Source organism: Cyprinus carpio, unplaced genomic scaffold, assembly GCF_018340385.1.
Source record: "Cyprinus carpio isolate SPL01 unplaced genomic scaffold, ASM1834038v1 S000006762, whole genome shotgun sequence".
NCBI lineage: Eukaryota > Metazoa > Chordata > Actinopteri > Cypriniformes > Cyprinidae > Cyprinus > Cyprinus carpio.
The window spans coordinates 585,042-606,364 of record NW_024879359.1 but is presented as its reverse complement, the minus strand read 5'-3'; the positions used below and the strand labels follow the sequence as shown (position 1 = coordinate 606,364).

The following is a 21,323-nucleotide window of genomic DNA, read 5'->3' as shown; positions in this document are numbered from 1 at the left end:
CCAGACAGGACATTTACTGTATGGTGTTAATCGCATATCAAATCAATCCTCCACACTCACAACTAGGCGTTAAGTGACACACAGCCAGACATGGGTTTTAAAGGAATGATTCCTCAAAACAGTCTCTGTAAAATTATGAAACAGACAGAAATGTAATGTGTTATTCACTGAAAATCTTTATATCCATCTTGAAGCATTCATCAGAGTTTTTATTTTTTATTTTTAAAGAAGTAGCAATGTCCAATTCATGAATTAATCATACAGTCAGTTTTTTTTAATGAATCAATTGATCCATGAATCAACCTATTCAACTCAATGACTCACAATGGTTAACAACACACTGGAAAACAATTATGAGTGAATAGTGACTTGCATTTGATCTGTTTCTCACACAAAGCTATCCTTCCACTTCAGAAGACTTGGAATATAATGTACAAATCATACTGATTTCTGCATTTATTTCAAAGGTTGAAAGTTTCGGTCTTCATTTATTATACAACCCTGCATGTTGATAAAAAATATCTCTGATGATTTTGCAAAAAAGGCCTAATATTGGCTAATTTGATGATGCCTGATGAACATTTTTTTTCTCACAAAATAAGAATAAAGAAACACACACACCCTATTTATTTATTGTAATTTAAGTTTAAAAATATATTGACTTTTTTCTGAATATAATCTTAATATAACTGCAAATATTTTTAAATATAACAACAATTTAACAAAATGTAAAATAACAAATTAACAAAATGTACTAAAAAATGTGTTCATAAAAGAACAAAAAACAAGAAAAACATTTTGCTATGGGATAAGAAAATTATATTATTAATTATAAAACCACACACACACACAAAAAAAGATTTTTCAAATTATATAAACATATATGCTTTAATGCATTTAACAAAAGCAGTCAAATGTCAAAAGTTTCAATGACAAAAAAGTATTACAAATGTATAATTTAATTTTAAATCTACAAAGAAGTGGAAAAAGTGGAAACCAGGATTAGGCATAAAATAATGAATCATTCATACATGTGAAAATCGTCTGAGAATAATAATAATAATAAAAAAAATGTTGTGACCAGGCTCAGAGGAAGATCCAAAAAGCTACAAAATACTCATATTTTGTGAAAAAGTGTGATGCTCTAAAGCAAAACGCTATTTTTGGAATCAGCACCCCAATTTCATTCAGCAAATATGATATAGGGCGGTGTATAACTGAAAAATAATTTTTCCTTTTGTTTTTCTCAGAAGAAAAGAGTCAGGCCGATTTCAGATAAATAAATGATAACAGTATTTTGACTTTCGGGTGCACTATCCCTTTAAAGATCCCCTCAGCCTATTCAGTGATATGGTTTTTAGTTACTCTCCCTAATCAAACAGGCACGTGCCATGAGGGATGAAAAGAAATCCAACTCTGATGGATTATCGTCATTTGATTTCTTTGGACATGGGTGGGATTATCTGGCTAAACTACAGCATAATGATTTACAGCCTCCACCCTCATTGTGTGGCAGCATCTGGGCTAGATGCTCAAGCGAACTCATAGATTCCCATGATAGTGAAATCACACATCAGCTCCTTCACACTCTCATTGGGTATCGCCCAGAGCATACTGAGCTATTGTGAGAGATGTTCCCATTTCATCCAGCATGGAAAGAATTAGAAGCGTCAAGGGGTTTGATAGACAGAAATGTGATGGGAGTAATGGAGGGTGGTGAGGAAAGAGATGCTTATCATAAAGCCATTTCACTCTGCTCCCTACACTAATCAGCTTGAGAAATCAACCCCAGAGACACACAACGTGAGTCTGGGGGGGAAAACATATTGTCTTCAAAGCAATCACTTCTAATCTATTTGGGTAATTAATGAGAGTGTTAACGAGCAGGCGGTGGCCCTAGAGAATGGTGAGGGTCTAGCGTGGAGTGATTGAGTCCTGATGAGAAGACGTCTCAGCTTGTGACTGATGGTCAATGCACTCTGAATACATATGTAGACAGCTGGACCTCTGAACCTGCATTCTTACAGGCCGATCAATCATTTATTCATCAGCGTTCACTGAGAGACCATCCAATTGTCTAGACTAACTGTCTGAAAAATAGAAAAAGAGTAATACTTTGGGCAAAGAAACTTAAAAAAAAAATGTTAAAAAACTTAAGGGTATTGTTCACCCAGAAATAAAAATTCTGTCAGCTTTCACTTACCCTCATGTCACTCAAAATTCGTATGACTTTCTGTCATACGAGATATTTTAAAGAATCTCAATATCCATACAAACTTATAGTGACTGAAGAAAAAAAAAAACGTCATAAAAGTGGACCACATGACTTGTACACTGTATTCCAAGTCTTCTGAAGCTTTCTGAGAGGAACAGAAAAAGAAATGTGTCATTATTAACTGACAATCTTTCATTTTACGGACACGTTAACTCAAGAACCCCTGTGAATGCAGTCAGTGAGTTGAAGTCTGCTACATGAACAATTCAGAATGAACCATGTATGAATCATTCAGTCTGTCTGATTTTGATTGAGTCTGCTTAAAAGAATGTTTCATTCATTGATTTTGGTTTCCAAGTTCAACTCAATAATTTGGTCATTATGAAATGATTATGAAATTTCATTATATGGGTGAAAAAAGCATGGAAATTCACTTTAAAAATTCCTTTTGTTAAAAGAAGGCAACTTTTTTTTATATAAATATTTAACAAAATGTACTCTAAGTGTATTCACGCAAGAAAAAAACTAGGGGGAAAAACTTTTGCAATGGGATAGGGATACTACAATTCTACTATCTTACACATTTTGCTGTAAGTAAATTAATATTTAAGGATATTTAGATATTATATGCAATATAACAATAGAAACAATTGCTTCCCTTAAGAATCTTGATGTGTATAAAAAGGCCAAATCCTGTCAGCCTGTGCAGATCAAAGCTCATATTTTTATACTGTCGGTACATTTTGCTCTCTTATCAACTCTTCTCTTTCCCAAGCCTATTTTAAAAGATTTCTCCTCACACAAACCTGTAAGGTGGTGCAGTGCAATAATTACTCAGAATCCATCATAGTCTTTCTCCCTTCCTGTCTGTTTGACAATTTTCAATTGTCTTGGAAAGGCCTTTTATCACTGCTTCTAAAACAAGTCATTATTGGCTTTATTACAGTGACCGGCCTCTCAGCTGGTGTACAGGTGCACTCCTGTCGCTACAACTGAACCAGGGTGCAAAGCTCCTGACATGAATTGTATGGTAACTGATAGAGTTCTCCCAGCTCCGTTACAGGATTCAGTTCATAGGGTGCAGTGCTGGTGGGATGTGTTGTGTGGTTGGTGCTGGAGGTGTCTTCTCTTCGTTATCATCATAGGGGGGGAGGGATGATGAAGAAATTATTGTGGTAAAAAAATAATAATAAAAAATCTGAGGGCAACAGACTAAGGAATGTAATGAAGCACAGATATAAGTCATCAAACTGCAAAATGTGTAGGTATATTCAAATATATGACTTCAACATCTAAAATAATAGGCCTACACAATGTTGCTCCCAAAAAGCTGCTTCTCAAACAACTAAACAGTGAAATGACTAAGAACTGCAATATTTACGAAAGTATATAGGTCACAAACCAGATTATAAATGCTAAGCTAAATATTACAGCAAACTTCTATCTCCATCTGTATCTCTGAACAATCACTATATGATGTTTATATTATGACTATATGAGTCACACACATCACATAAAATTATCTTCAAAGGCCAGCATGACAGCATGACTTTTATCCACTACAGTATTGAAATGTACCCAGAGTGATATTTAAAATAGCTGTGTATATTATTTGTTCATAAATAAACATCATTGCTGCATTTTGTCAGGAAATTTTAGGGGATGCCATGCTTCCTGTGTAGTCTTAAAGCAGTCGCCGCTGGTCAAACTCTCGAATGACTCTTCTGAGTCAGAAAGCCAAATGTTTATTAAGCTGCATGTCTGTGAGGTCAGATGTCTTGAGCAATTTATTCCGGACCATCTGGTTGTGTGTTGAAGATGTTCACAACTCATCTGAACGAGTTCTAGGATGACAGAAACTCAAAAATAATTTCTCAATATTTCCCTCATGTTGTTCCAAATCTGTATGATTACTTTCTTCAGTGGAACACAAAAAAAGTTAAGCTATTTTAATATATATAATAAAATTTTATATAATAAAATAAAATGAAGTGGATCAAAACCTTTCATTAAAGTTGTCCTAAAACCTAAAACAAAATGTGTTCTTGTCTTAGGACAAGGCCACTCCAGCTGGTGATCGTGACAATATAATGCATTTGGCAGATGATTTTTCCTGATGGTGATTGTGTTATTGTATTGGGTTTGGGAGATTATTTTTTTTGATGTTGATTGTGTTGCTTTCATAGTATATATTTTATCAGTTAACAGCAAACATTTTTTGGCGGTTTTGGATACACTGAAAATCTTGCCCTCATAGAGCATTAGTCAACACCAAAATTTAATTGATTATACACTGAAAATCTTGCCCTCAGCATTAGCTCACAAACCTTTTTTGGTTTTGGATAAAAAGAGTGCGAGAAATGCCCAGAAATATACATCAACAAGACAAAACAATAGCTTTACACTTTACAAGCACATGACTGTGTAGCAGCATATGAAGGACAAAGATCACGCCTTCAAAGTGCTTTCATTTCTGCCACGGCAATTTAACTCTAGTTCTCACAGCCATCAATTTTCAAACACCAGAGAGACAACTTCCACTAAGACTTGTGGGTGTTATGATATTGCAATGTGTGCTGAAGTAAATTTGAGAGCTTTGTTCTGGTTAGGCCATGTTTATTAGCTTTAAGGTAATCTATATGCTGACATATACATATTTAAATCATATATACATATTTAAAATGCATTTTCTTTTCTTTTAGGAATTTGGAAACTTTTGGGAATATTGATCATTAATACTGCTGCAATCACTTTTCTTTTCCCTTTTTTAAATTTCTTTAAGAAAAAAAGATAAATACTTTGCCACCAAGAGCTCAGGAAAGAAAACAACGCTCTTGAAGCTATTTCGTCAGGTATATAAATGTCAGGAAACGTCTACTATCCTACAACAAAGCCATTCAGATGAGTGCTAAATAAATTGGAAAACATATCTAGATGATCCACAAAAAATGTATTAAAGACATGTTCCTGATCGCAATGCAGTAGATTTTCCAACACGGCCAACGTCCACAGAGGCCTAATTTACCAGGTCATGAAATAAATCTACCTACAACTAACAAACATGCCTAAACATTGATGTTTTACCAATCGAAAGACAACAGGTAGTAGCAGGGGTTTATTTCACGCTATAGGTAGAGTGAGAGGGATGAGCATGAGCCTGTGTGATTGACAACACAGAGCATGTGAGAATCACAGTGGGTTTCTGTAATGAGAAACAGGGAAGAACATAATATGAAACCCAAGACAACTGTCTGTAAACAAAGCCCAGTATTACACACACACAACATAAACACACATTTCAAGAAAAGACACATTCACATTGTCAATCTGTCATCAGAACAGACAGCCTCACACACCACTGGCATTTTGGAAAGTGATGGAAATTGGAACAGTCTGTGTTGAGGACTTTCGGACACTCATCTGCAATACAATACCAGTAACATCAGAACATATTATACTGTAAGAACGTAACCCTGAATTATCTAGCTATAAAATCAGAATTCAACACATTATTTCTTACTTATAAAATCAGTAATCAAATCTTGTTAAAAAAAACACAATATAAACCAATATTTTCAAGCCATAAAATCAGAATATAACCAAATATTTTCTAAATAAGAATCTACACAGCATTGTCTAGTAATAAAATCAGAATATTAATCAGAATATGACCCAGCATTTTTAGTTATAAAATCTGACAATAACTCTATACTTTCTTGCTATTACATCAGAATATAAATCAGAATATAACCCAATATTTCTATCCATAAAATCTGAAATGCTGAAAAGTCACTGTATTACCCAATATTTTCTAACTATAAAGACAAAATATAACCCAATATTTTCTGTCTATAAAAAATATGAATATAAATCAGAATTCTGTATTCTAGCAAAAATAAGAATATAACGCAATATTTTCTAGCTATGAAATAAGAGTCAATATTTTGTAGCTAAATAACAACCCAACTTTTTTTTTGCTATAAAATCTGAATATAATCCAATATGTTTAGCTATGAAATCAGAATATAAACCAATATGTTCCAACTAAAGGATTGGAAAAAACACAATATTGTCTAGTAATAAAATCTGAATATAACCCAACATTTTCTTGCTGTAAAATCTGAAAATATCCCTATATTTTCTAGCCATAAATTCAGAATATAATTCAGAATATAACCCAATATTTGCTAGCTATAAATCTAGCTACAACATTTTATATATATATAAAAAAAAAAAAACAGAATATTGTCTTATTTTCTAGCAAAAAATAAGATTATAACCTAATATTTTCTAGTTATGAAATCAAAATATAACTCAAAATTCTTTTTTGGGATGCATCAACATTTCGCCACTGAAAGATTTAAGCCAAAATTGCCACAAAATGCCATTTTCAGCCTAGTATATTCAGAATTTTCAGCCCTGGCCAAGATTTGTCATTTTGTTGCATGACTAATTCTGTTTCTTTCCCTCAGCTCTAACTTTCACTGAGGCTATAATTCAAGTATGTACGGAATTCAAATGCACAGAATACATCTATGACATGTATAGCTGTCTGACAGGAATCACTCAGACAGTTTCAGTCCCAAAAATGAATGTACCTCCAGGAAAGATGCCTCTTATTCCACTTATTCTGAGGAGCTAGCGCTCGCTTTCGTCTGCCTGCTGACATATCCAGCTCCGACATATCTGGCAGCGAGCAACGAGGGGTCTTCATTAAGCCCAAGGTTGCTTGGTCTGCAGGGAAACATACAAGCACACATAAATACAGATCCAAACATAATTGCAGAATGCAGATAGTGTGATGCTTTTCTGGTCCTGTAGACTGCAAATGAAAATCTGCTAGCTGCAGCAAGCCACATGAACATGAGACTACAAAGCAATCTGAATTACAATGGTGGTAACTCTTAAAACTACCAGACAAAAACCAAGGACAATGTGGACCAGAGTTTTATTATGAAAATAAAACATGTACAAACCTAGCACTCCAGTTTCTTTCAGGCCTCCGAACCGCTGCATGGCTTTGATGGCCCTCATCAAAGCCTCCTTAGTTTGTAGTTGTCCATTCACAGGATCAGGGGGCGGGAGATAGCCAAACTTGCTCAGCCAATCCTATGGTAGAAAACAGGTGTTGTGAAGATCATTTTATCAAAATTAGTAGGCACTTTCACTAAAATTGTAGATTTCTGACAACTACTAGGCAGCAATACGTTTCCTTCTATGCAGCATAGTATAGTTTTCATACATCCTTCATCAATGATGTATATTATGTTATTGGAGCATGAAAATGTACTGGGTTTAATTGGCAGAGTAAAATCTTAAAGAAAAATCTTATCTATTAATCTATTTGTTTGTTTTCTTTTCACACTATCACAATTAAATAATCAGACATTTCAAATGAGTTCACTACTTTGCACTAAGCAGATGTTGCAGTTTCCTCAGATGCACTAATTATAACATGAAAAACTGGCAATTTATTAAGAAATATCCCAGGTGCTTCTGCTATAATGCTATATACACAGTTTGACTGTGATTAAAAAGTTTCAAGCTTTTTCTTGGGAAAACTATTTTCATTGGTAATCATATATTTTCCGTTGGCCTCAATTTCACTTTCCACCCTGTCAGTCATTTGTAAATCTCATTAACTAACAAAAAACAGTTAATTAATTCCATCATCCTTCAGTTAGTGACTTCATCTTTTGTTGGATTAATGAATTTTGTAATGTTTTATGGTATTAGTTGGTTTGTCCTATACTAAAAAATACAGAAATAATAAAACACTTTTTTATTAAAACTTAAATGCTTAAGAATTAGTAAAACCCATCAAAATCCACACTTATTAGTCACTAATATATAGCTCAATGTCAAGGGAAGTAGATCAAACTTCATGAAATCACCACCAAAGACTTTAAAGAGAAAATCACTTTAACTCAACTCTGCAGCTCATCTACTTGACACTGATGACTATTGCACTTGTGCTGAATGACTTTTAACAAGTATTGATTTGAGTTGGAAAATGAGGGCAATATCAAAGATTCAGACACACTCAAGCCTGTTTTTTTTTTCTCGATTGTTGTGCGATAAGCCAGACTATGTTGAATTTTAATGCTGTTTTGTCAGTTAGATCAATAACTGGGATCATCTCCTCACAATTCAACAGATTCCATTAGTGAAGTTGTTTTGTGCTAGCACAGCAATCTTAACAGAGCATGGAGACATCCCAGCCACATGGCATCTCAGGCCTGCGGGCAAACCGTTTGCGTATGGATTGGCTGCTCACTCACAAAAATGGCTGCTCATTGCTTCAGGATGTGTGTTTATGTTCACTTCTCACTGCTGTGTGTGTATACTTGGATGGGTTAAATGCAGAGCACAAATTCCGAGAATGGGACACCATACATGGCTACACGTCACATCATTCATTCACTCACACAATAAAAGAATAAGGACGTGCTGCGAGTGGACACACAAAGGTCTTTCAGACCAGGGGTGCACAAACAAACCTTTTGATTTCAGCATAACAAATGATGACACTGACAAGCAAAAGAACTAGAACATCAGCTACCAGAGCTGAAGAACATCATAAAATCTGCATTCATACTCAGTCTTTGAATCACAATAACTGAAGAGTTGAAAAGTTCACTTCTTGAAGCTGAACTGTCATGCTCCTCACTCAAGTTCTACCACACTTAACAGTAACAAGGCTAGAGAGTAGTTAAGAATTAAGGAGCTTCGATCACTTCTAAGTATGCAGTGTGCTTATGGAGTGCTACACTCATTGGATGACTCAGAAAAATAAAAGTAGTGTCTAAGGTGCAAGCAGTTGAGTGGGTCAACCACATGGAGCACTTACCAGAAGAGCTGACTTACATAAATTTACATAACCCAACATTTTATCTAAGAATTCAGAATAAGCCAATATTTTGTCACTGTAAAATCACAATATAAGCCAATATTTTGTAACAAAAACAAAAAACAACTATTTTCTAGCAGATAGCCTAGGTGATGCAGCATCCACCTCCTGTCCCCCAATGGAAGTGGAGCTGGCTGGTCATATTACCCTGGGATGCTTGTTTCAGGTCTGCTATTCAACCTGCCTGAGGGTTCTAAGCAGGGGCGTAAATTTCGTCTAACAGTAGGAGGGGACAATAAACATAAAATTTCTCGAGAGCAATTTTAGAAGGGGACACAAATAATACAGCTAAAATTGTACTTGTAAGGGAAAGTTTACACAGAATAAAAGCCTTACTACTAAAAGTATAACAGGGAGACCGTGCCAAATTAGACAACTTCTAGCTGTTGTGGTCGCACCGTGGTCATGTCTGTTGTACATTACTATCTGTCAAGCAGGTAATGTTATTATTGCTAACACAGCAGACTCATCGAAAAATACATTGGCATCATCTGTATTAAAGAGAAAGTAATCACATCATCCAGTGTATAAGTGAATAAAATAGCCTTGACAGCCTTGGAGTTCCTCAACTATTGACTTTTTTTCTTGTTCACTGGACTTGTGTGTGTGTGTGTAGGTGATGCAGGGTTGGCAGGTTTTTGCAACAAAACCCTCCCAGCTGCTACTTAAAACTAGCCCAATTGCGTTTTGAGGGGATCTCTGGTTAAAAAAAACAAAACAAAACAAAAAAAAATTAATTCATTATATTCCGGGAGTTAAAATGCACGTTTTCCGGCATGGTACCTCTGGTAAAATTTTGTTATTGGGGTCGCTTCAACCCGCGACATGAAAAACAAGCCGCCTCAACAGTGTTAAAGTAGCCCAATTCTGCAGGAAAACCGTTTCTAAAAAATGTTTCTAAACTTAAAACCAATTTTTGCCCCGTTTGTGTTTGTGTTGTTTTACTACTTATAAAGTTATTTAAAGTATAAAAGTTTATTTACAATACACAGCGTGATTTTTAATCATGTTTTTAAGGGGGAAAACTGCCCCCCAGGGATTTCCGTCTATGGTTCTAAGCAACTTGAGAACAAAATGTTGGTGCCAACTGGCTGCGAGAAGATATCCATTAGTCGAGCTTAACCGCCAGTCCAGGCTACTGCAGGGTCAGTGCCGTTCTAGCAGGGTGTCCCCGGCGACAAACAGACAGAGATTGCTACATAGGGGGTCCCAACCCAAGCCAATGCAGAATATTTCCGCCTACTTGCTAACCATAGAGAATTGCTGGCCAAATTCTTGCTACATCGGGGGTCCCGACACCAACCTGGAAAATGGGGGTGTCAAGAAAGCACACTTTCCCAGAACCTGCATCCCTTTCAGGTTGAGCCCCAGTTGGTGCTTCTGTGCCACTAATGTGAACATCCCCCCCCCCCCCCCCCCCCAAGACCCTGAGTCGTGAACTCCATATCTTTGGAGGGCATAGAATATTTCCGCCTACTTGCTAACCATAGAGAATTGCTGGCCAAATTCTATGCAAACCCTGGTCTAAACAACTGCAGGACAGCCATGGCATGCAGAGCGGACACAGCTCTGAATGCACTGCCATCGCTTTCTTCATCTGGGGACCCATGTATATACCTTCGCTAGACCGCTGTCAAGAGTGGTGGGAACAGAGGGACCAGTATATCGTGTTATAGCAGAAAGGTGCCTTCCACGATTTTATTGGCTCCTAGTGCATTCCCAGGAAGAAAGGAACTCGGTCTCCAAGAACCATCCAACCGAGAGAGCCCCGGACAGGGTGGAAGAGTCCACTCAAGCCTGGCGCTCTCTGCTGCCTGGGTAAGAAAGGCCGCCATCTCAGCGTCAGACTCAGACTGACACACAGCACCAAGAAGTGCCGGTTCAGTAGAGTCATCCACATTCGATCAGTCAGACCTGTCCTCCGATGCTAGGATAGATAACTCATCTTTATCGTAAGCTCTGAATGAGAGATCAAACCTGCACTGAGGCGGGTTCTCAAACTCACCCAGAAACTCTACTGAAGAAGAGGAAGAGGAATGAGAGGTCCACGGGAATTCATCCGGCGAAACTGCTCCCGCAACATCTCCTTGCTCTCCATCAGTGCATGTCATCGAGGCCTCACACCTGGAAGTAAAAGGGCGGGAAACAGCTGAGGTGACTCACTGTCTTTCTTTAAAACAAGAGCACAAGCCGCAAGCTCAACGTGCCGATAGCCATGTCCTCACAAGAATGAAATGACCATCCACAAACCGCTTCGAGCAGGGCACAAATGGAAAGGCATGTTGTGAACACGCACAAATCTATCCGTGAAGCTCTTTTAGAGAAATTGCTCTTTTAGGATGAGAATTTGCTCTCAGTGATCACTGTTAAAACACCCAGGGGTACTCTCACTCTCAGAAACTGCTGCTTGTGCCATAGATCCAACAAGGAGGAGATTGAGAGGTGACTGAAGTGCTGCTTCTCCAAAAGAGATGATGCTTCGGCTCCGAATAATAGAAAGAGAGAGCAAATGCCAGGCTGGCCTGTTAATCCCTGGATATGGTGGCCAGCTATGCAAATTTTGCTTGCTAATTTCATTGGCCTTTCTCAATGATTTTAGAGGTGTCTGGGCTCCCAAGTGAGACCCCTAGTGTCGGAACTTTGACACAACGCCGAAGTGACCGATTAAAAGGGAACACAATAATAACCCAATATTTTCAAGCTATAAGGTCAAAATATAACTCAAAATTTGTGTTCTTGCACTTTATAAGAACCTTATTTTAATACATAAAATAAAATTAAATAATAAATTTAAATTAAAAAAATGAATTAAATTAAATCGAAAATTATCTTTTTATAAGATAAGAATGTAACCCAGTATTATCCAGCTATAAAACCAGAATACACAAAAGAATAGAATAGAATAATAAAATAAGTACACTTTAGATAAATAATACTTATTAAAAAAACTGTAAAAATGAAATTAAATTAAATGTCGAACATAAGATTTCCCAAAAACCTAATTTGAGCAAGGGAATAGAACAGTTTTACAGAGTATAAGACATTTGGACATAAAAACATATTTTACAAAATGTCATTTTGTGGGTTGATAAATCATGACCCTCTTTAGCTATGTGGCGCTATGCTACGCTGACTGCTGCCTGCTCTGTTTCCCTCCTCTCTACCAGCTGACATAATTTGTATACTGACACACTGTCCAGCTGTGTAAAAGTATGGAGAAAAGGCTTACTCTCTTTGTGTGAGCTTTATTCCCACTGGCTGAAATATTGATGCATGACGAACCACTGGGCATACTCAGTATCTCATATCACACACACACACACACACACACACACACACACACACACACACACACACACACACACACACACACACACACACACACACACACACACACACACACACACACACACACACACACAGATTACTCAAACTAAAAGTCACATGGTGTTATCAGCAGCACAGATATCCAAAAACTCAAATTACAAGTGCCCACTGTTCCAGAGAAGGACAACTTGCTGTGTGATAATTAAGAGGGTCTCCTAATATAATCTTGTGTTAGTACACATCAACATTATTATTATAATTCAATTAATATTTATTTGTATAGAACTTTTCGTTTCAAAGCAGCTTTACAAGAGATGCATGTTTCTACATTACAATAATTTATTACGAGAGGTGATTATGTCAAAGTAATGTCCATATGGCAGAAATGTACAGTTCTTGGAAAATACAAATCATAAAGTGAGTAAAAGATGTATTGAAACAGACATGATAAACACCATGTGATTACAATTTTTTTTTTTACAAACTACTTTAATTCTATCATGTGATATCATATGTGCCAATAATAAGAATACTTTACTCTTTTTTGCAAGTTTATTTTTACATTCATTAGCTTTCCCATCATCTAAGACAATCTTAAAACATTAATAATTCAATAAAACTGTTCAATTTCAATCGAATTTCAAATTAAATATCCATTTTTTAATACTGTACTGATGTTGTGATGCCTAAATTTAATTGTAGTGTTTAAAAAGCTTGACTTTAGTATTTTATTTTTAAACAAAATGTAATTTTTTTATATAACTTTATCAATAAGAATGTTAATATCAGTGCAACCCTTACAAATAATATAATTTAAGTTTACATTATGAATGTCTTGATTATAATACATTTAATACAAGACAGAGTGTACCAAGTGATTTAATAGCAACTGAGAGCAAATGTAATATTTATTAAATTGTAATATTTGTTTTCAAAAGAAATATTAATGCACTGAATCTCAATAAAGAGAACACTTCAATACAGTAATGTTATTGCTTTAATATTGCTGAACAGTTATAATACTGGTTCCTTAAGCTGTCAGGGACAATGTGTGTTTAAAGCAAATGTCTAGGTGAATCCCATCATTATGGAAATGGGCTAAATTCTTTTTTATTAACAATATTCCCAAGACAATAACAGACATCTTAATGTCTTTAATATCTTCAGCTATACCTTAATGAAATAATGTTCATTGTATTTCAATCTTTCAGTTCAGTTAGACGTTTTTATATCACAGTGTTACACACACACACACACACACACACACACACACACACACACTGGATAGATGATAGGACTGAAAGGAGGCTGACAGTCCAAATTTGTCCAAGCACATACACTATCTGCCATGCCACTCTTACATTTAGAGATGATTGTCATTTTACAACCTTTAATGGTTAGGAGTGACCTTAAAAGATGTCACAGACTCTGCAGTTGCAGGCTTTACTGAGGCACATTTTCCAAAAGATCAACTCAGTCAGGGTTGCTGACTTTGATCAAGCGCATCACTGTGCTCTGAGGGGCCGGAAAAGATGGACCAACCCTGGCAGTCCGGAGGTGATGATGAGTGAGTGTGTTCAGCAGTGAAGGTCAGTGTTCAGCAGTGCTTAGAATCCTCAAGCATGTTATCAGTTTCACTATGAACCAGTGGAAAGCTAGTGAGAACAGTGAGGCTTTCCTTCACATGAGATCCAAAAGCCTCTGAATTCTTTAGCATAGGGAGGTAAGAATGGTCAAAGCGATATTAATCCTTTATATAATACGAGAGGAGAATCGATAAACTCAGACAATGCTGTGCAAAACTGAAAATAAACTCCTGCACAGATGTTTACGCTTTGAGGAGCATGTACGTGTCAAGTGAGTCCCAGCTCTGTGTGTGTATCAAAGCCATTTCCGGTCTTTTGATTGCACAGAGGATGTACTGTATACTATACAGATTTATAGCCCTGACCTAACTGCACCAAACTTGAAGAATTCTCCCCAGTGTCCTGCAGTCAATTCTGTCTCTGTGTTCCTCCTCACCCCCTATGAGGTGTCACGGATCATTATGCCACACCGAGAAAGGTTAACATACTCATGTGCCGCAGAGAGGCTAATAGTCCGGGACGTCAGTCAATGGCAATATGAATGAAAGGTCTTTTCACAAGGAGAGATTTTATTGAGTAGTTAAAGGCTTGGAACAAGAAGACCACGTTTTAGCATTATTTTTTGTAGGGTTGTCAAAGCATACACTGTATAAAAAAAATAAAAAATAAATAAATAAAAAGAGAAGATTTTCCTAATTTATGCATCGCAATGATTTATTAGAATTTATGAGAATGATTTCTGAAGGATCATGTGACACTGCAGACTGAAGAGTAATTATGCAGAAAATTCAGCTTTGCATCACAGGAATAAATTACAATAAAAAATATATAAAAATGGAAAACAGTTATTTTACAGTGTAATACTATTTCACAATATTACTGTTTTTAATGTATTTTGAGCACATAAATGCAGCCCTGGTGAGCAAAAGAGATTTTATTAAAAACATTTAAAAATAGTAATGTTTCCAAACTTTTGAGAGGTATACTTTACGTAAAACAAAGATTACTGGAGTATGTCTTACAAGAAAATACTATTCAGTCTTTCTACTTATAAATTTAATTCAATGTGTTACCATTTCTTTGTAATTATTTGTGAAATTTACTAACAGATTCAGAGCATAAATTGGTTCTAAGTGATTTTTTTTCAGTGCAGATGTGTCTAAGGCTTGTTAGCCCATTTGTGTAACAGTGTTAACACATTTATTCAATAAACATATATATATATTTTTTTTTGTTGTAGATGACTGGAACTGACTGGAGCCACAACGAAAGAGTTTATCAGTAAATTATGAAAGAAAACCCTCTTTATAGGTATTTTAGACGGGATGTTTACCAAAAGTAAGATCAAAGTTTTCAGTGTGAATAATACTTAAAAAAAAGTAAATTCATAAATTCATGTTATCTACACAAATTGCTGAATCTAATCATTACACATTTTTATGAAAGTGCTAATGCACTAACTACAAACAAATTAAGAGATAGTTTACAATTTAAAAATATTTGCAAACATTAGCTTTTTTTTTTAACTGACCTTTGAGCCATTTCTGATTAAGGAAGCAGGGGGAAATGTTTGCTTCATTCCTTTTTTGACACCTTTCAGAAAAGCATTAGGATAAATGACAAAAAAAAAAACCTGACATCTGGAGGAAAGAAAAAAACATGAAGCTAAAAGGATGCTGTCTTTCTCTTTCCTCCATGGTCTTTAAAGCTGGCTGCTCGGTTTTCCTCGGAGCCAGGGTTTTGCATTTATCTATAGAGCAGTCAGTCATTGTCCGCCATCCGCCTGCCTCCCAAAATCTGTCTGCGTTGCTGGATCTTTCTAAAAGATGCAGGAAAGGCAGCAGGGTGTCCATTTCTTCTGCTTATTTAAAAAAAAAAAAAAAAAAATCCAATTTCTTAAAAGAAGCAGAAGAGGCAGACAAGCTACAGGCTTGATTTGGGCTATTTTTGGTCTGAGGGTATGCAAACAGCATCATCTGTAAACATACTGAGTGTTCTGTTGCTCAACTGAGCAAAGCAATGTTACAGCTGCACATCAAAAAGAAAGATTATTTTATATATTTTAGCTTAGCTATGAGTCTGTACTAAATGTGATGAAACTGGGTGTAATGAAATATTACAAAGCAAATAATAAATAAATAATTAAATGATATATTTTCTTATATGTATTATGTTTTATTCACTAAAGTAAAAGGTCTATAATAATTTAAATGCTGGTAAACATACATTTTTGTATAGGGATTTGCAGCCAGCATTTACATTTGAATGTAAATGAACTTTATAATGTATATTTTTCATATATATTAATATTATATACGTTTATATTATTATACTTTAATAATAAATACAGCTCTACACTAAATTATTTTTATCACATTACATTATCAGAAACAGAATAATTATATCATTAGAAGCTGAGCTTTTTCATTTAGTGTATAAATATATACTACTACTCCTACTAATTTACACATTTATACATACATATTTAATTCATTAAAAATCATTGTAAAAATATATATCAAAATGTACATATACCTACCAAATTTAGAAACTATATTTGTTCCCGTTTTAAAATTTTTTTTTTTTTTTTTTAGTAAGGACCAACTCTTCCTGCACACCACTCACGTCTCACACCAGAGCACAGCAAAAAACATAAGTTCAAAGGCAATAACCAATCCCCTTACTGGGGCTATGAGGAACAAACCTTCTAAATGTCACAGGTCAAGGGCTTATCTAGTGCTGGACAAGTGGAACTGCCATAAGACTTAATCCTCTAAAGTTACACCGAGTTTGCAGCAGAACAGAGCAAACACGTGTTGTCTTGTTGTAATCCCTATATCTCTATTCCATTCTTTTTCTCATTACAGTCCCAAACTCATGTGCTGCCAAATCTCATCTGTGCAGTGTATAAGTAACTTCATTTGGATGCTAAAACTGTCTCTAATTCCTTCATGAACCTAATCCCAGCTACACTAATCCATATTGTCAGAGAACGTGCAACTGTGCATGATACACTAAAAACAACAAAACAGAGGAAAATGGTTCATTTTCCCCCTCCGTTTCATTCATCTCATTCAAATCTGTGCGTAAAACCCGTGTGGGAACATTTCACGCAGAACTGGGTCTATTACAGCCTTTGACACACTTTTGAACAGCTAGCAAATTATTTCAATAGTTCGACATAAACATGTTGCTAAGCTAACCACGTAGTACTTAAGCAAGCATGACCCTGGACAAAAGTATTTTTAAATATTTTTGTTGTTGCTCATCACTCTTGAATGAAATGTTTATTTTAATACCTCATCTGCCATCTTGGATTTTTTTTTTTCATAGAAATATTCATTTATATGTAATGATTTCTTAGAATTTGGTTAAAATGAGGTGTCTTAAGAGGTATCACAATTAAGACGCCCATGTAGTGGATCAGTCTAGTTCTTTTCTTCTCATTCATACCTGTAGAGGAAGGGTTGTGTGAAAACACCCTTTTGAAAACATAGTTTCATAAGCACCTTGTTAGAGGATTCTGCATGAGAACTGTTTCTGCTCACATTAGTGCACTTGTGCACAATTATTAGTGAATGAGACCCATTGACGCTTGCTTTTTTACAGCTGGACATTTTGAGCAGGCATTTTATTTAAATCAGCATGCTCTATTAAACAACAGTGGTATGCCTGTACCCAACTAAGATAGATAGATAGAGAGAGAGAGAGAGAGAGAGAGAGAGAGAGAGAGAGAGAGAGAATATTGCTATTTCCTAGTGTTGGTTAATGTTGTGTTGTTATGGTTCAGTCCAAAAGACGTGAAATAAAAAGCGCCCTTATTTAAATAAAATAGCACTTTTTATTTAACTTCTTTTGGACTGAAGCACTGCAACACCTGCTGACAGCAATGATAGTGCTTGAAAGATCAAAGACAATTTTTTATATAACTCTGACTGGATTCGTTTGAAAGAAGAACGTAATATACACCTAGGATGCCTCGAGGGTGAGTAAAATGCAGCCTAATTTTCATTTTTGGGTGAACTAACCCTTTAAGCAAATTAGTAACACCATAGCTACGCCTTAACAACCACCCAGACTGCCCCAGCAACAGCATGCCAATGCCCTAGTAACGACTCACAACTGCCTAGCACTGCCCTAGCAACCAAATGAACACCTAAGCAATCAGCTTTCCAGCGGGCCTCATTTATAAACACATGTAATCAGATTTCCAGCACCCTAGTAACCACCCAGAATCCCTTATTAGAAACCATCAACATTCTACAAAGTTCTTAGCAACGTCCTAGCAACCGTATAGCAATTACAGTAGTTGATTCTCTTTACTTTTATTTCTGTTTTTAAAACTAACATTCCTGGCACCTTTTTTTCTGTCCCCTTTCACATTATTTCAGTGCTTTGCCAACTGAGAAATAGAGAGAGAGAAATTGAAATTAGCTGTTTTTGACCACCATCTCACCCGTTCACCTTCTGATTAAAGAGCATGTAATTAAAATACCCACATTATAATGTGATGGCCATAATTAAGTTTGGGTAGAGCTTTCATCACAGGGGGCGCTTTCATACGGAGCTCCGAAAGGTCAAGCAGAAGAGTCAAATGGCAGGACACTTCCCTTGTCCTCCGCACGGCCCCCATGGAGAGAGTCACAGCGGTCAGTCAGCTGCGTCTCTCCCATGAAGAGTGCAATTGTCTCTGACTGATGGGCAGCATCTAAACACACGGCAGCAAATCCCAGTCTGCTGTGTCCAGTCAACAGACTCATTTGACAAAGCCCCTTCATCCCTCATTCTGAGAGGAAGTGAGTCATTAGTCGGGATCTCCCCAGACACTGACATCCCTGTCAGGCTTGTCATCGTGTCTGCTCATGGATGCAGTGAATAAAGCTTGTTTACAGAGCTAAATGTCAGGGAAAGTGGATGATGAGCGATATATTCAATCAACAAAAGTTCCATTACAGTGACTTTTGCAGACCTGCTAGAAGCCGACAGGTCATGTTTCTTAACCTTGGGGTCATGACCCCACAAACTGATATTTAATTAATTATACACTGAGCATATTTTATAAATGCTCAATATATTTTTAATATATAATATTATGTATGAATGATACATATGTGTGTTTAATTATATTTATATATTTATGTTAATATACACTTTTTAAATGTATCTTATGCTTACCAAGGCTGCATTTATTTGATCTGAAATAAAAATAGTAAAAATAGTAATATTGTGAAATAATATTACAATTTTAAATAACTAAGTTTTCTAATTTAATATACTTTAAAATGTCATTTATTCTGGTGATGCAAAGATGAATTTTCAGCAGCCACTACTCCTGTCTACAGTCTCACACGATCCTTCAGAAATCAAGAAACATTTCTTATTATTAATGTTGTAAACAGTTGTTCTGCTTAATATTTTTTTTATTTTATTTTTTTGTGGAAACCATGATACTTTTTTCAGGATTCTTTAATGAACAGAAATTTTTGTGTAAAAATGTTTATTTTTTTAGGATTTTTTTTTTGACATTAAATTTGTTTTTATATTTTGATTTATTTATTTCATTATTGCTGAATAAAAGTATTAATTTCTTTCTAAAAATATTACTGACCCCAATCTTTCGAACAGCAGTGAATAAATAAAATATAATGGGAAAAAATATATATATATAAATGCAGCTTCTTTTGCGCCTTAATTGTAACCTAAATAAAGTCTACAGCATGACCCAGACACACAGCATACTATCTTCATCTACAGCCTCTACACGTTTCTTTTTTTTGACATCCACTGCCAGGCAGCTGTCTTTGATTTTGGACACAGCACAAGCATCAGCAGAGGATGGATGGTTTAAAAATACATAAATAAACAGTAATACAGAAGCACACAAGCAAATATTGTCTATATCGTAAACTGGCACGTGTCATATATATAAAGGTTCATAGACAGGTTTTCTCTCAAAAGTGTCTAAAATCTTAGAAAAAAGCAGTTTCATAGTAACTTAAGCTGAAGATTATGTTCCTTATCAAGCTTTCAAGTAAACGTTATATCTAAAATGTTTGAACCGAAAGGTCTCCATCTAATCCTCAAAAAAATAAAAAAATAAAACCCTGTGGGCCTTTTTGAGACATGTAATTCCTCCCAAAAAGTGTGCATTTATTATTATTATTATTAATAATAATAATAATAATAATAATAAAAATGTGGGCTAATTATGTTTATCTATGAAAGAACAGGGATTTTAAGCGGAATCAAATTTGCTTTTCAAAGCAGAAGAGGCAGAGTGCCAAAGCATATTTTTTTCTTTGCCCACTGTTATCCTGTATAAGATTTATGTAAGATTACAAAACAAGAAATTGAGAATAAATCCTTGGTGAGGCTATCCAAATATCACCTCCATTCCTCTCCTGATACCAGCTCCTGGCTTTACAGAAAATATGAAGCAGAAATCCAAGGCCCCATCCCAAACTGAACATTACTCAAGAGATGACTTCATATCATACTTCTGAGAATGACATCTAGAAGCCATCATTTGGTTGAGACACATTATTGCAGTTGCCAAAAGGAAATTGTTTTATAAAAAGTAGCATGGTATTGGTAACCATAAAGGTTACAGGATCAACTCCACATATGAGTGTTTAAAGAAATGGATCGTTTCTAACACCACTTTCCTGTTAAATCACATTTGACTCATGCACTTAACCTCACTTCACTTCAGCAGGACTGATTGGCTCGGCAGAGAATATATTCAGTTTCGTTTGGATTAAAAGTGTCTGATAAATGGCAATAAGAAGTCTGGACTTTTTTCCACATTATGGACCAATGTTACACAAATCATCTTATCTTATTTCTTAAAAGCCACCACGCTTTATCCATTGTATTATCCATCTGGACAACAGAAATTGCATCCAGGGAGACTTTTTAAACAGCACTGAAGGAGATTCTGGACATTTTTTAGCTGCTTTACCTTCACTATAGGGTTTGTGTTATCATTTAAAAATAAAATAAAAAATAAAATAAAATTAGGGGGTTTGTGTACATTGTGCTCATACACTTTTTTATTTGATATTGAAAGCATAAAAATATGAAAACGTGCCTTTTGCATTCAGATAAAATAGAAAAGCAAGTTTCTTTTGTTTTTTTTTCTTTATTTTTTAAGCCATTGTTAGTCTGGTTGTTTAATTAAAAAAAATTATATGTAGTTGAAATAAACACTTTAAGAATTCATACAACTATAGAAGCTGACAGTGATAATTCTGTTGCACAGACCGGAAAATCTGATGATGGCAGG

At 35.5% G+C, this 21,323-nt stretch overlaps 1 pseudogene; it reads right to left on the bottom strand.

Annotated features, from left to right (window-relative positions):
- Positions 1–21,323, bottom strand: part of LOC109046281 — a 60,530-nt pseudogene that overhangs the window by 20,351 nt on the left and 18,856 nt on the right.